The 15,097-nt window shown below is 35.7% G+C and overlaps 1 pseudogene; it reads right to left on the bottom strand.

Annotated features, from left to right (window-relative positions):
- The window catches only part of LOC125661078 (zinc finger protein 91-like), a 97,264-nt pseudogene that overhangs the window by 58,063 nt on the left and 24,104 nt on the right, over positions 1–15,097 (bottom strand).

Below are 15,097 nucleotides of genomic sequence, written 5' to 3'. Positions count from 1 at the left end.
AAAGAAGAAAAAAAACTATAAAACAATTATCTTTCATCCACTGTAAATTGTAGGAATATATTCGATCCCTGGGTCAGAAGAACGTGAACAACATTAACTGATAATGAAGTATTGTAAACAATGGCCTTCATGCTTGCAGTTACTGCCATTACACCGGAAGTAGGGGGCGTGCTTACTAATGGGGTCCTAAGATGACAGATACAATAGTGGTAACAAATAGGGTATTGTAAAGCTTATGGGATCAAAATCTTTATTATGGGTTGAGTTTTAACAGGTTATATCATATATATTATACTGTAATGGGGAATAATTTCACGGGTTGTAATTTTCGCTTTTTTTTCATGTTAGACACATTTGTGGGTTCATAAATTCGCAGATTTAAATCACTATAAGCCCCCTCCCCTTTTTCTAAACACATTGTGTATTAAAGAATAAAAATAAAAATATTCACAGTTTCTTAAATTCGCAGATTTGTCTAGATCACGAATATAGCGAAAATGTTCACTATGATTTATTTTCTCCCTATACAGTAATAACAAAACTTATTAGTTTATCCAATTCTACGAAGAACACTTTAGAATATATTCATTTCATTAAATTGAAGGGGTGGGAAAGGGAGGGGGAAGAAGGAGTAAAGACTAGACCTATATCCAGTAGGTCTATTTAGTGCTTAATTCTGTCCAAGTAATGGTACAATTAATACCAAAACTTTCATGAGTAATCTGTAAAAAAAATAGATAATAGACCTTTGGGAACAAAAGCACCCTGAAACCATAATATGATATAAATATAATTGTCGGGTATGTAACATTATTTTCAAAAGGGGTTTAGGGGGAGGCAAGGTGAAGTTGACTTGACAATTATTGTCTGAAAATTCTTGAAAAGCAAAAACATACACATGTACTAACAAAAATAACAAAACCCAAAAGCTCCAAACCCTAAATCGTGAAGGGGGGTGGGGGGGGGGGTTGTAAAGGTTAGTCCTGAAATTCAGTTAATTAGTACCTTAAATTTTATAGTTCCACTATAATTATATACTATAATATATATTAGAAAAAAGATTCAACAGAGAATTTGCATTAGAGATACAGATTTGATATACTTAACATATATGATCTGTTTATTGACACCTGGTGTACATATTTTTGTCCACAGTGTGAAAGGATTACAAGTTAATGATTGCATGTGTTGGTTGCACATGTAATTTAATTCTTGCATATTCATCGTGGATTTTTTTGGGGGGTCGTCAATAATATTGATAAAAAGTATTTATGAAAGAATTGCTCATCCTTATTCTGATCTTAATTTAGATATCGTGGAATGTGAAAAAGCCCATACAGGATGTATAAATATATTAAATGACTACAAAAAAATGTAGTCATATCAAATGTCAGTAATTATACACTTAATTTCTACAAAAATCCCTTAACTGGCATTTAATTACAATCAGAAATAATAAATTCTCTATCTATTCCTTATATTGATAAAATCACTTGAGGACCCCACCGTGTTGTGCGCCCCCTGTATTCAGGGGGAAATAACTCGTGCTGCACTGTGAACAATTGTATCCCATTCCCTGGATATTCGATAAACCATAGAAGAGGAGAAGTGTTTACAAGCTATATAACATCCCTTATCCCTCTTCTGAATCAATATATGCACATCTACAAATGGCAATGAAGCATAATTTGTACAAAGTTTCAACTCTCTCCAATAAGCCATGCAGGAGGAGAGGCGGTCACAAGATTTTGTGACAGACAGATGAACAGACTGACAATATAAATTTCAGAACAAGTTTCAATCAGAAAAGCTCAGCTAAGCTAAAAACAAATTATTTCCGAGAATATAGAATCGCACCAACGATTCTCAAGCCCATCGCTGATTGGTCAATGCAAAAGTTCAATCTGAGATGACCTCTTATGGAGAGTTGTTAGATCCTTGTGTAGCGATAGTAGATGAGCGGATCAAAGGATCTAATTTTAATTAGATTGGTAAAACTTTGACCCCTCTCCCCAATTGTGGCCCCATCCTACCCCCGGGGGCCATGATTTGAACAAACTTGAATCTGCACTATGTCAGAAAGTTTTCTTGTAAATATCAGCTTTTCTGACTCAGTGGTTATTGAGAAGAAGATTTTAACTATATATTTGTATGTAAAACTGTGATCCCCCTCGTGGCCCTATCCTACCCCCGGGGACCATGATTTGAACAAACTTGAATCTGCACTATGTCAGAAAGTTTTCATGTAAAAATCAGTTTTTCTGGCTCAGTGGTTCTTCAGAAGATGTTTAAATATTTTTCCTATATATGTGTATGTAAAATTTTGATCCCCTATTGTGGCCCCATCCTACCCCCGGTGCCCATGATTTGAACAAACTTGAATCTGCATTATGCCAGGAAGCTTTCATGTAAATATCAGGCCATCATTAAAAATATTTTTGTCTGATGTACTCTGACTCACATTTTTCAAGGTGGGTCGGTAGGTAGGGTTTGTTTTTTTTACCCGCACTTTCTAAAGGATGTTTGGGTATGTTGTTTTATCTCGGTCCGTCCGTCTGTATGTCCCGGTTGTTGTCATTAAAATTGTGTACACATTTACAGCACAATCCAAATGATATTCTAGGAGATGAATAGCAAAATCCTGTAGATGTGCAATAAGGTTTCAGAATGTTCATATTGGCCGCAGGGGGCAAATAGGGCCTGAAAAATGACATTTTCTAACATAAAGCTTGTCACTTAAACTCCATCTACATCTGTAGGAGCAGTCACATGATATTCTAGGAGCTGAATAGTAATGTCCTGTAGATGTGCAATAAGGTTTCGGAATTTTCATATTGGCCCCAGGGGGCAAATAGGGGCCGAAAAATGACGTTTTCTATCATAAAGCTCCATCTACATCTTTAGGAGTAGTCACATGATATTCTAGGATTGTTGACCTTGAATGACCTTGAAAGTGGGTCAAGGTCAAAGGTCAAGATCACTCTCTCCTCCACAGAGTCATAGGTGGTTGACCTTTAAAAATGGGACAAGGTCAAAAGTCTAGGTCACTCTTCAAGATGTGGGTCTCCACAAGCGACGCAACATTGAGTATGTACGTCATTCCAAAGGAAGTATATATCCCCTTCCTTCAGCTGTCTGCACCAAGTACTTGTGAGACACAGATAAATGACTGACACTATACGCATAACTTGGAAAACAGTCTCCATGGGAAAGCCCTGTCAATGTCAGGTAGGACTGCATAAACCAACGAAGTGCCAATTTACATATCTGCCCATTGTTCAACAGTAGGGCACTGGTACTGATCTTTAAGTAATACACAAAACTGACACTCTACACAAACTGATAACACCCCCCCCCTCTCCAAGAAAATTAAAAATTAAAACAAATACTCATACATGATACACAGAAATAGTTAAACATGTACATTTCACCTTCTGTAATATTGTTAACCAATAAATGAATAAAAAATAATAATAAAAAGAAAAAGAAATGATAAATAAAATAAATGAACAAGCCAGACTTGCCTGATCAGAAATGATGCAATATCCTCGTTTCAGACTCTATACTCAGGAAACAATTTCTTTGTTCCTTTGCTCAGCTCTCAAATCCAAGTGAACTCACTGAAATGACATCCACGTCCACACATGTACAAAAATCATCCAATGAGGAAATGCGCAGCTTCCCCTCCTGTCGTCCGTTTACTGCATCCTCAAAAGTGAAAGTAGAAATCCCCGCCAACCAACTTTCTCACATATCACTGTTTCGGATCCTATAAAAAGCCACTTTATCAATGTACAATGATCACCATCATGCATTCAAACACAAATAAACATCATTAATATCATTCAAACTCCATTATTTCTTCTCTTTATATCATCTAGTATTTAACCCTGGTCACATTACCTTCGTAAATATTTTGCTCACAAAAACGTCAGCTGGGTCAAATGATCATAGTTATATTTAGAGAGGGGAAAAGTGGAATATGACGATGTCTGATCATCAACTTTCATCATATTTGTTTGATAATGTAATTCGCTAAAAATTAAACTTGTCGTAAAAATTACACACTGAAGTAACTACGACGAGTTGCAGAAAACCTGGATTTTCGAGTTACTGGCGGATTATATCTCTTGTGAAGTATATCTTGTACAGAAGCGGATGTAGGAATTTTTGAAGTGGAAGGGGGTGGGGGGTCCAGCACTTGATCGTTTAGATACTTTTCACAACGTCTCTCCGCTATCTATTTCTGATATCGCAAAGAAATGAGAGAGAGAGAGAGAGAGAGAGAGAGAGAGAGAGAGAGAGAGAGAGAGAGAGAGAGAGAGTTACTCCTAGTAGGCTGGAGGCGGCCTAGGCCCCCAGAAGCTGTAGGGTAAATGGTGCAACTCCGGCATTCTGTCCTGCATTCTGTATATTTCTGTACATTTCCTGGCACTTCCCTTTCACTTTCAAATTGTCTACTTCTTAAACAATTCTTTTTATGTTACATATATACAAATGTACTTTTTAAGAATTCTTTTTAAAGCGATACTTGCATCTGACGAAAATATCGTAAATATATTATCAGTGTGTTGTCTTACTTATCCTAGAGTTGAATGATAATTATAACAGTGTTGATAAATTTGAATGAAGCAATTAGTAGTACATATACATGTAAGTATCTACCGTTCATATCATTTGGACTCAAAGTCTCGTTAAAATTGAATATTTCTTAAACTTCGTAATATTTTCTTTTAGAATAAGACGCCCTGGACCCCTCCCCCCGTTCTGGATCCGCCCATGTATTATGTGTTGTTTCTACTAGGAACTTTCATTTGCGATTACAGTCACTTGCCCTTTAAAACCACCTCAATGCGAAGAAATATGAGCCGCGTCGGCTTTATTGACAACGCAATTTCTTTCTTTTGAAATGGGAAAGAAGTTCGAGTTATTGACTCCCCCCCCCCTCTCTCTCTCTCTCTCTCTCTCTCTCTCTCTCTCTCTCTCTCTCTCTCTCTCTCTCTCTCTCTCTCTCTCTGGTTGGCAGTCGAAACGGTATGTAGTGGAAATGTAAGTTTAAACGATGAATTCAGTCATCTTTTGAAGATTTGGTATATCGAGGTTTGGCTTTAAGTACGTACTTTGTTTTAATAGCGTTAGGCCTAGTTGTCAAATTACTGAGTCAACTTCTTCATCCCCTTTTGAAACTGAGAATGCAATGACGTAGCGAAATCACACGGTGGCTTCTTTACTAGATAAAGATTATAGGATTCAGCGATATAAAAAGGGGGGGGGGGGTCAAGGAATCGAAAAAAAGAAGGAAAAAATGAATCGATAAAAATAATTATACGTGTATCACCCAGTGCAAGTTAATATTTTATTCAACTTGTACATTAAAAATAATTGTCTACAAATAATAGCAGTATCATATTTAAAAAAAAACAAACCAAAAAACAACACTACAAAGATGTCCCACAGAAAGGGGGGTGTGTGCCAATCCCCGGATTCTCCTCTGGATCCGCCATTTGGACAGATAGTACATTTAAAGGCAAACACTTACGTGAGGGTATTACTGTCTCATGACAGCATCTAGTTTGGAGTTTTTTTTAACGTCATGAAAATTTGTAATTTTTTCTTTCAGAATAAGGAGAATTTTCTATTTTTCAAGGGACCCCCCCCCAAAAAAAGTTTTTAATTGCTGGAAAAAATTGTCGGGTAGGAGCAAATTTGATTGGTCGGTCGGGGTACATCAAACAAATCAATTTTTATTTTTGGCCTCAGCTTTTCTGGCTTAGTGGTTCTTGAGAAGAAGATTTTTAAAGTTTTTCCCTATATATTTGTATGTAAAACTTTGATCCCCCTTGTGGCCCCATCCTATCCCCGGGGGCCATGATTTGAACAAACTTGAATCTACAATACATCAGGAAGCTTTCAGGTAAATTTCAGCTCTTCTGGCCCAGTGGTTCTTGAGAAGAAGATTTTTAAATGACCCCACCCTATTTTTATGATTATCTCCCTTTTGAAAGGGACATGGCCCTTCATTTGAACAAACTTGAAAGTCCTTCACCCAAGGATGCTTTTGGCCAAGTTTGGTTGAAATTGGCCCAGGGATTCTGGAGAAGAAGTCGAAAATGTGAAAAGTTTACAGACGGACAGACAGACAGACGGACATACGACAGCCAACATGTGATCAGAAAAGCTTACTTGAACCTTTGGTTCAGGTGAACTAAAAATCAATTAAAATATGCAAATTCATTTTTGGGTTGAATGTATTAATTGTTACACCAATTTACTACATGTATATGTATCTATAGTTTACAAATCATTACATTTTGCTAAATGATATAATTATTCTACGCATAGCATCTAGGATTTTAATTATACAAAATAAGATCATATAAAATCTGTAAATAAATTATGGATCAACAAAATTGTTAAATACTAAGATCTGCTTTCATATTTACTGTACTTAAGGCCACATATAATTTCATATTTACAGATTATCATCCACGCCCACCCCTCTCAAAATTATCCACCCCATTGTTTTTCATTCTACCTTTTTTTTAAAAAGAAGTTGAGAACAAATATTTGGCTTGTATATCAAACATTTAGAGCATTTCAATGACTGACCCTAACATTTTGGCATGTTGTGGTTATATTTGACATGTTTCTATTATAAGGGTACCCAATGATGTGGTAGTTGTGAAGGATTGTTGCAGTGTGATATGCATTTGGTCAAGTGACTGCATATGTATGCCTTGTTAAAATTGATTAATGGATATGCAATTGAATGTGAAAGTATGCGATACCATGCCATTTCCCAATTCTGTGTTTGGAACTTTCATTATTGAGTGTGCGTGTCTTAGACTAGAAGAAGATGATGGCAAACTGAATTGAATAATGTTAAGCAAAATAACTACAGTACAGTGGCTGTTGCTTTGTGGTACAATGATGGTAATTATGACTCATTAATTAGCGGATACGGCAATGGCATATCTTAATCCTGCATGAACTGCATATTCAAACAAGAGGTCCATGGGCCACATCGCTCACCTGATTCACCTTAGCCCATATTTAAAGATTTGTTCTACATATTCGCTTCTAAAACTTTGATCCCTATTTATGTATTGTGGCCCAACCTACTCACGGGGGCCATGATTTATCCTACATAAAACCTAACTCTAAAAAACCCTACACAAGCATAGCTTGTAAAGGGGATATGAGGACGTGCCTGGTGTTTAATAATTCAATGAGTACAGGCATTAGAAAAATGTGTATATGCAAAAACATACTTTAAATTGTATGCAAAATGATACCCATGTCTAGTCCTATTATAACATTGGAAGGGAAATTTGATCTGGCCACCATTGCTACACGACATTTTAAGTTACGAAAAATAAAAAAAATACATATGAACACCTAGACTGTGTCAAGCTGAGTGAGCAAGTTTGTGCAGAACGAACAAAAATTACACCAAACACAGCGACACCTTTCCGAAATTTTATTTTACAAACTTGAATCTGCACTACTGAGCTGTATATCAGGAAGCTTTCATGTAAATTATGTAAACTGCTCTAGTCTAATGGTTCTTGAGAAGAAGATTTTTATGGCACTATTCTACCCCAGGGGGTCATGATTTTAACAAACATGAATCTGCACTATGTCAGGAAGTTTTTATGTAAATTTGTACTTTCCTAGTTCAGTGTTTCTTGAGAAGATGATTTTTAAAGATTTTCCCTTTATAATTGTATGTAAAATATTTGATCCCCTATTTTGGCCCCATCCTACCTATGGGGGTCATGATTTGAACAAACTTCAATCTACACTATGTCAGGAAGCTTTCATGTAAAGTTCAGCTCTTCTGGCCCAGTGGTTCTTTAGGAGAAAATGTTTAAATGACCCAACCCTATTTTTTTCAATTTTGTAATTATATCTTCCCTTTGAAAGGGGGTGTGGCCCTTTATTTGAACAAACTTGAAAGCCCTTCACAAAGGATGCTTTTTGTCAAGTTTGGTTGAAATTGGCCCAGTGGTTCTTGAGAAGAAGTCAGAAATGTGAAAGTTTACAGACAGACGGACAACAGGGGATTAGAAAAGCTCATTTAAACTTTCAGCTCAGGTGGGCTAAAAATTACTATTATTCAAAAAAGCGCAAAAGAATTTTCAACTTCAGTGTTACATGAAAATGTACTTCAAAATCACTTAAAAACAATTATAATATTGCTGTATGAAAATTTTCTGTCCAAAGAAAACAATGTAAAAAAAAAATGAAGTAATCTACACTCTACAGCAACATGCGAGTATAATGAACGGGAAATATATATTCTGAAAAATAAAAAATACACCACCTGCCCCATTTTTTTCCAAGCAAGGATGGAAATCTAAAAAATAATTTTATGACTATGTGGCCTAAAATATTTTGTATACTTACTAATTTCAAAACTCGAAAAGGAAATGTTATCCATGTGAAGCACTCTGTTCATCCTCTGGGGAAGACAATCTTTGATTTGCAGTTTGTGTCATGACTACACCATGCTATCTTTTAATCTCGTCATTTTATCAGAAAGTAGTTTTGGCAGTTGGCAAGTGTATCAATGATGTAACTTCTTCATGATCAGATCTTCTATACTGTGTCATATTCAGCATAAAGTAACAGGGGCTATCATCTAGTTCTGAGGTACTGAGGAAGGGCTGTTTTTCTCAACACAGCCTTTCTTCTGGTATTCTTAGGGATACTTTATTCATCTTTTAATTACATTTCCTTCTTGGAGATTAAAAGTTGAAGACCACTGAAAGAAAAAGAAGTGATTTAATGAGTTCCATGTACAACTGTAGTTTATCGAATGTGCTGACCAGAATATTATCTAACTGTAACCCCCCTCCCCGATCAAGCATGCAATGTCATACATGTATCTGAAATCAATACTTATAAAAATTAATTAAAATTAAAATGTTCAAATCTACAATCTTGTAACACATCTCCTATATTTTTTACTTATCATAACTTTGAATTTTTAATAAGTGTGTCCTGTTGTCCACAAACATTAACAACCCCTCATAAACAATTTACAAATATGATATCAGAAATAATAATCTAAAAACATTATCCTGTTGTTCATATATTCCATCAACACTAAGAGTATAACAAATAACAAAAGCTCTCCTGACATTGTCCCATTCTGAAAGAAATGATGTGCTTATATCCCCAAAGACAGGGGGTTTCCCAGAATTGTGTCTAGAGAGAGGAATAATATTTATGGAATTAACCAAAAAATTAGTTATAAATTTTTAAAATTTTTAGCTATGAATTCATGTTAAAAAATTGGTAGCTCAGTGGTAACAGAGCATTTGCTTCATGATGAAGAAATCATGGTTTCGAGCCATGCTAATGTACTTTATTTAGGGTGTAAATGTAGGTAGTGAGGTGAATGCTCAATCGTCATATTTAGCATTCAAAAGAGAAAGTTGCTGGTCTTTCAGATGATACCTTCAAACACCACATGCATACGTCTAAATGTATTGCACTTCATATTACAGAAATATTCTTTACAGGTAAATACTAAAATCAAACAAACACATATAATCATATACATGTTAAAAATCTTAATTTTAGAAATTTCTTCTTCTGACAAAATGATGCGCAAGCATATAAATGGAAGCTATGCCACTGTATGTCATGACACTGTACAGCTTGATCAATTTATACATCACATAAACAATCACAGTTGTAAACAATCGAGAAAAACTCAGTACACAACATTATCCCTTAATTTTGAATTGTAGCTGAAGATCATTCTGCCAAGATCGAAATGCAGCTTGGAAATGATTAGCGAGGGTTGAATTATTCTTAAAAAGTAGATCGAAAGCAAAAGGTAACTGCCAAAGTTACCAGGAGACAATAGTCCATACATCGTTCGAATTTTCTCCACTGCCACCTAAAGTGCACGTGTAAACCACACTTGTGACACCACAGCCCGACAGGCTACATTGTAAACAAGTAAAATGCATTCAGAGTAATAGTTTTACATATCATATTCTGTTTGGTTTATAGTCTTAGTAGTTACATACCTATGCGGTACGCCTGTACCATGTGCGTACTGCAAGCAGTGCGGCGTATTTGCATCCTCAGGGATTTCAACCCGGACAAAGTGCAACATGTCAATCCGAATACATATACATCTTTCTTTTTTATTTTTGCATTTTTATTTACTTATCTATTTATTATTTATGTCATGGCGTTTGAAAAAACTTCAAAATAGGGAGACAGATGTAGAGGAGTATACGTTCCAATCATCCAAAAAATGTGCCGTGTGGGGGTGGGGTAGGGGGTTGATTCCTAAGGACCTGGCGCACATCTTTTTGTGAATTTCTATCCAAAATCAATATGAATGCTTAGTATACAGAGTACATTAACTGCAAAGATTATATTTTAAAAAGAAAAAAAAAACCAAACAGTTCACGCAAATTTATCACTTTTATCATCGAAATTTTCAGTAACTCGGGTACTCTGTCGCTTGTACATAACACGATCTGTATGAAACACCATTTAATCAGTCTATGTAATAAAAAACCCATTGATAATATGCACAAAATTTCTTTCAACCGTGTTTACTTACATCAGATGGGCCAACTTCTTTCCCTGGAAAACTCCATTATGATGATATCACAAATGACGTCATTTAAAACAGAGCTTGCGCTCTTCAAAAGTGTGTAAGCCATGCTCGCAAGGAAAAAAAAGATGGACGAGTGCTAAATCTTTACATACCTTTACACACATCTCATAAATCCTGTTAAGTAAACACTTCAGGATTTTGATGGTAGATGACCTATTTAATGATTTTACGCTGATTTTTATAAACATCCAACTGAACACCACCCTTTCCGTGTTCCTTTGGCCGACCCCGTGTTGATTTACACGTGTGCCTTCTTATTCACTGGTTCAATTGACAGGGCTTACACACACACACACACACACACATACACACACACACACACACACACACACACACACACACACACACACACACACACACACACACACACACGTGTATCGACTCCGATCTGGGGACCATGTCATAACATCTTAATATGGGGACTGAGAGATTTCATGACATATTTGACATTGTTCAACTCATTTTACTCTGTAGGTATCCTGCTTTAAGTAAACAGAATGAGTCTTTGAGCTGGACTGATATTTCCATGAATTTAGATAATGGGAACCCGGAAGTGCCAATCTGAGGACTTCTGTGTAAAATTAGGGGACCCAATTCCTCATAAGCAAACAGAATTGAGGACCTAACCTCAGTCGTTCATACACAGAGAGAAATGGGGACCTATTCATGAATTAAAATTTTGGGGTAGCATGGACCTATGAATCATACATGTCATTAATTTTATTGACTGGGTTCTAGGGCAACATGTGGTTTGTCGGACCCATGAACCAAACTGTTTGCTTATGGTTGTTAAGCCGAAGGCAAACAGTTTGGTTCGAAGGAAAAAACACGTTTTGTCCGAGAACATAGTCAAACAATGTGTTGTCATACCTTTTTACTTTTTATTTTATCATATCTTGTGATGGTTTCCATGTTTGCGATCGTTGATTAGATAATAACTTATCCCGCCTACAGTGTGTCAAAAAAAGTCATAGCTCTCCAATATCTCATCGACTGAGGTACAATATCTCAATGAGCTGTTCAACAATTACGATTTCATCAAAAATGTTAGACTATTTTAGTTCAGATTTATGTGAGAAATAATTTTCATAGGTATGACAAAAGATTTTGCTACGGGTCCAATGAATTTAACATCAAAAACAAAAATGGCGAGAATCCTGATCATGACTTGGATGCGTATATGGTAGCCAAAGCCGAATCTGTTTAAAACTCCGAGAAGCTTCCATTTGGTTTTGACGTTGAGATTCGAAAACAGATTGAGAGTAAAAAAAAAAGAAGCAGCCAAACAAGTTGGTCATTTTGCTTATTCATAACTATGGATACAGTGCAGCTACACTTTTATTTGTACTTCATCGTACACAGGTACATGGTCTGTGCATGGCGAAATAGGTTTTTTTTTTCTCTCTATGTGTATTGTAGATTGATTTCATTCAGGGCAAAAGTTTTTTATGGCCACAAAACGAAATTGTAAATTTATGCTACAAATACATGTTTAAACTGTACTATGATGAAAAATGAACAAGCCAATGGTCAGATTGTATACAGAAAATTTGACTATAAATGTGGATCCAGCAGGAATTTGCGTTGGAACGGTGGGAGGGTTAGAAGTGGCACTGTTATATGTCAAAGTTCCTGGGGAAGCTCCTGAGAATCAGCGATGATTTTATTTTGACACAAAAATGACAGTTGACAGTTAAAACTGAATGTTTGAAGAATAATGAACCCTGATTTTTATTGTAAATTAATACTCTGTGCATTCCTAGAAATGTCGTCAGTTAAAAAAAGGGTTACATAAAAGTAAAACCAAATTTCTATTATGTACCAAATTGTGCGATACTATTCATACACACACTGTTTTCTGACGTATTCCATTTAAATAATTATAAGATTGTGATATTGTTACGGTTTTTTTTTTCAATCAGACTTATCCATGCAAAATAGTGAAGTATGGCTCTATTTTTCACGCATAAGACCTGCTTCAAAAATTTAACAATTTCACTCATCACAAAATTATGGGTATCGTACAGAATCAGAAGCATGGTCTGGTATTTTATCCCATGAAACATCATCCATGCAACTGAGTTTGATTCAGGTAGGGCCTATACAATTATATATTGGGAATGAGACACAATCCCGGAACTTTAATCTGCTCCTACATTTAGAAAATATTTTGACACTTGACTGGTACAGTTAAACCCGAGAGGTATCATCCATGCATCTAGGGCAGAGTTACTTGGAAATAAACTGTTTAAAAATCTTTAACCTGCGAGATACAGACGATGCATAAGCTATCCCCACTTCGTTGAGGTGAGCTAAAAATTCCCTTGATTTCACTCAACCATTATGAGTACCATAATTTTTGAAAGGTCAAACATGTAAAAATAGTATTAGAAGGCAGGTAGATTAATAGTTATATATATCATAGGGCATTCGCATGATCGTTGAAAAATAAATAAGCATTCAAGTCAAATATTTCATGTGAATATTAAACAAAACCTTCATATATTATCAAAACATATTTGACAGGCCCGTAGGAAGCAGATGGGTTTTTTTTGGGGGGGGGAGCAACCAAATATTTTCAGAAACTACCAAGCAAAAATTTCTTGACGAGAAAAAAGAAAAGAAAAATAGGTAATCAGACACTATTGTTGTGGGGGCACAAGCATCAAGGAGCTAAGTTTTTCTCTAGTATACTATATATCGGCAAGATTATGGGGGCACGGCCCCTTGGGTTTCTACGGCTATGTTTGTAGCGCCCGGTATCATAATTATTGTTGTGTACTTGAATAAGAAAAACGTACATTAACCCGACGACCTTATACACATTGTACACTTACACAAAATAAGAGGTTCAGAAACTTGGACCTTGTACACGCGGTTAAAGTTTAAGGGGAATTACACAAGATAAAGATATAGAAACTGAAAACGATATATAACCAATGAAAGTTTGAAGACTTACACAAGACAAGGGTATACATAGAAAACTGAGGACCTTTAACACAAGGTAAAAGTTTGGGGACTTACACATGGTAAGGGTACCTACAGAAACTGAGGACTTTATACAAAAGGTAAAAGTTTGGGGACTTACACATGATAAGGGTACCTACAGAAACTGAGGACTTTATACACAAGGTAAAAGTTTGGGGACTTACACAAGAGAAGGGGGATAGAAATGGGGGACCTTATACGCACGGTAAAAGTTTGGGGACTTACATATGGTAAGGGTACCTACAGAAACTGAGGACTTTATACACAAATAAAAGTGTGGGGACTTGCACAAAATAAGGGTATAGAAACTAAAGACCTTATACACACGGTAAAAGTTTGGGGACTTACAAAAGATAAAGATAAAAATAGAAATTGAGGACTTACACAAGATAAGGGTATATGTAGAAACTGAGGACCTTATACACGTGGTCAAAGTTTGGGGACTGACACATGGTAAATGTGCCTACAGAAACTGAGGACTTCATACACAAAGTAAAAGTTTGGGGACCTACACAAGGGTAGAGCAACTGAGGACCTTATACACACGGTAAAAGTTTGAGGACTTACACAAGATAAGGGTATAAATAGAAATTGAGGACTTACACAAGATAAGGGTATATTTATAAACTGAGGACCTTATACACATGGTAAAAGTTTGGGGACTTAAACAAGAGAAGGGTTTATATAGAAACTGAGGATCTTATACACAGGGTACAAGTTTGGGGACTTACATTAAATAATATGGTTTAAACAGAAACCGCGGACCTTATTTACACTGAAAAATTGGGGTACTTGAAAATAATAAACTTATATTCAATTTCCGACATATTACAGTACATGCACTTGATAAAGGTACAGTAAAATGAGGATATCATACAAGGATATGGTTATTAATTAAAATTGGAGACTTAATCAAACTTAATTGCACCTTTTTTACTTTAAGAAAAGTATGTGATACTTTGGAATTTGTTCATGTGAAATCAAATCATAGTAAAACTTCCTACAACACCTTCAATGTTTGCTACACACGTCATGCAAGGCTTGTGAAGCACTGTTCAATCATGCGAGTTCCTTCTATGCAAAGTATGTATTTACATAGTGATAGATCTGCTGCAAAAACTTCACCCTGGGGCAGTGCTAACTATGACTCAAATACAGAGCGTATACCATATTTATTCCTCTTTTAGATCCATGAGCTACAAATTGACTGCATGTCCCTTATTCACACCAGACACCAATCTCCTGGACCTGCTCACATACTGAGGTATTAAGTTATTGACTGACAAAAAAGTACAGAACCATTCAGTCAATACAAACAGTTTAAGTAAAATGGCCTATGGGTTTTATGTTTAAATCTTATGATTTAAATGTAGTCTGATCTACTAAGCAACAAAATGTTTAAATTTAGGTAAAAAATCAAAATTTATTATCAAATTAATTTTACAAATCCAATTGATA

The sequence above is a fragment of the Ostrea edulis genome, chromosome 8, assembly GCF_947568905.1.
Source record: "Ostrea edulis chromosome 8, xbOstEdul1.1, whole genome shotgun sequence".
Lineage (NCBI taxonomy): Eukaryota > Metazoa > Mollusca > Bivalvia > Ostreida > Ostreidae > Ostrea > Ostrea edulis.
This window is presented reverse-complemented; position numbering and strand designations above follow the sequence as displayed.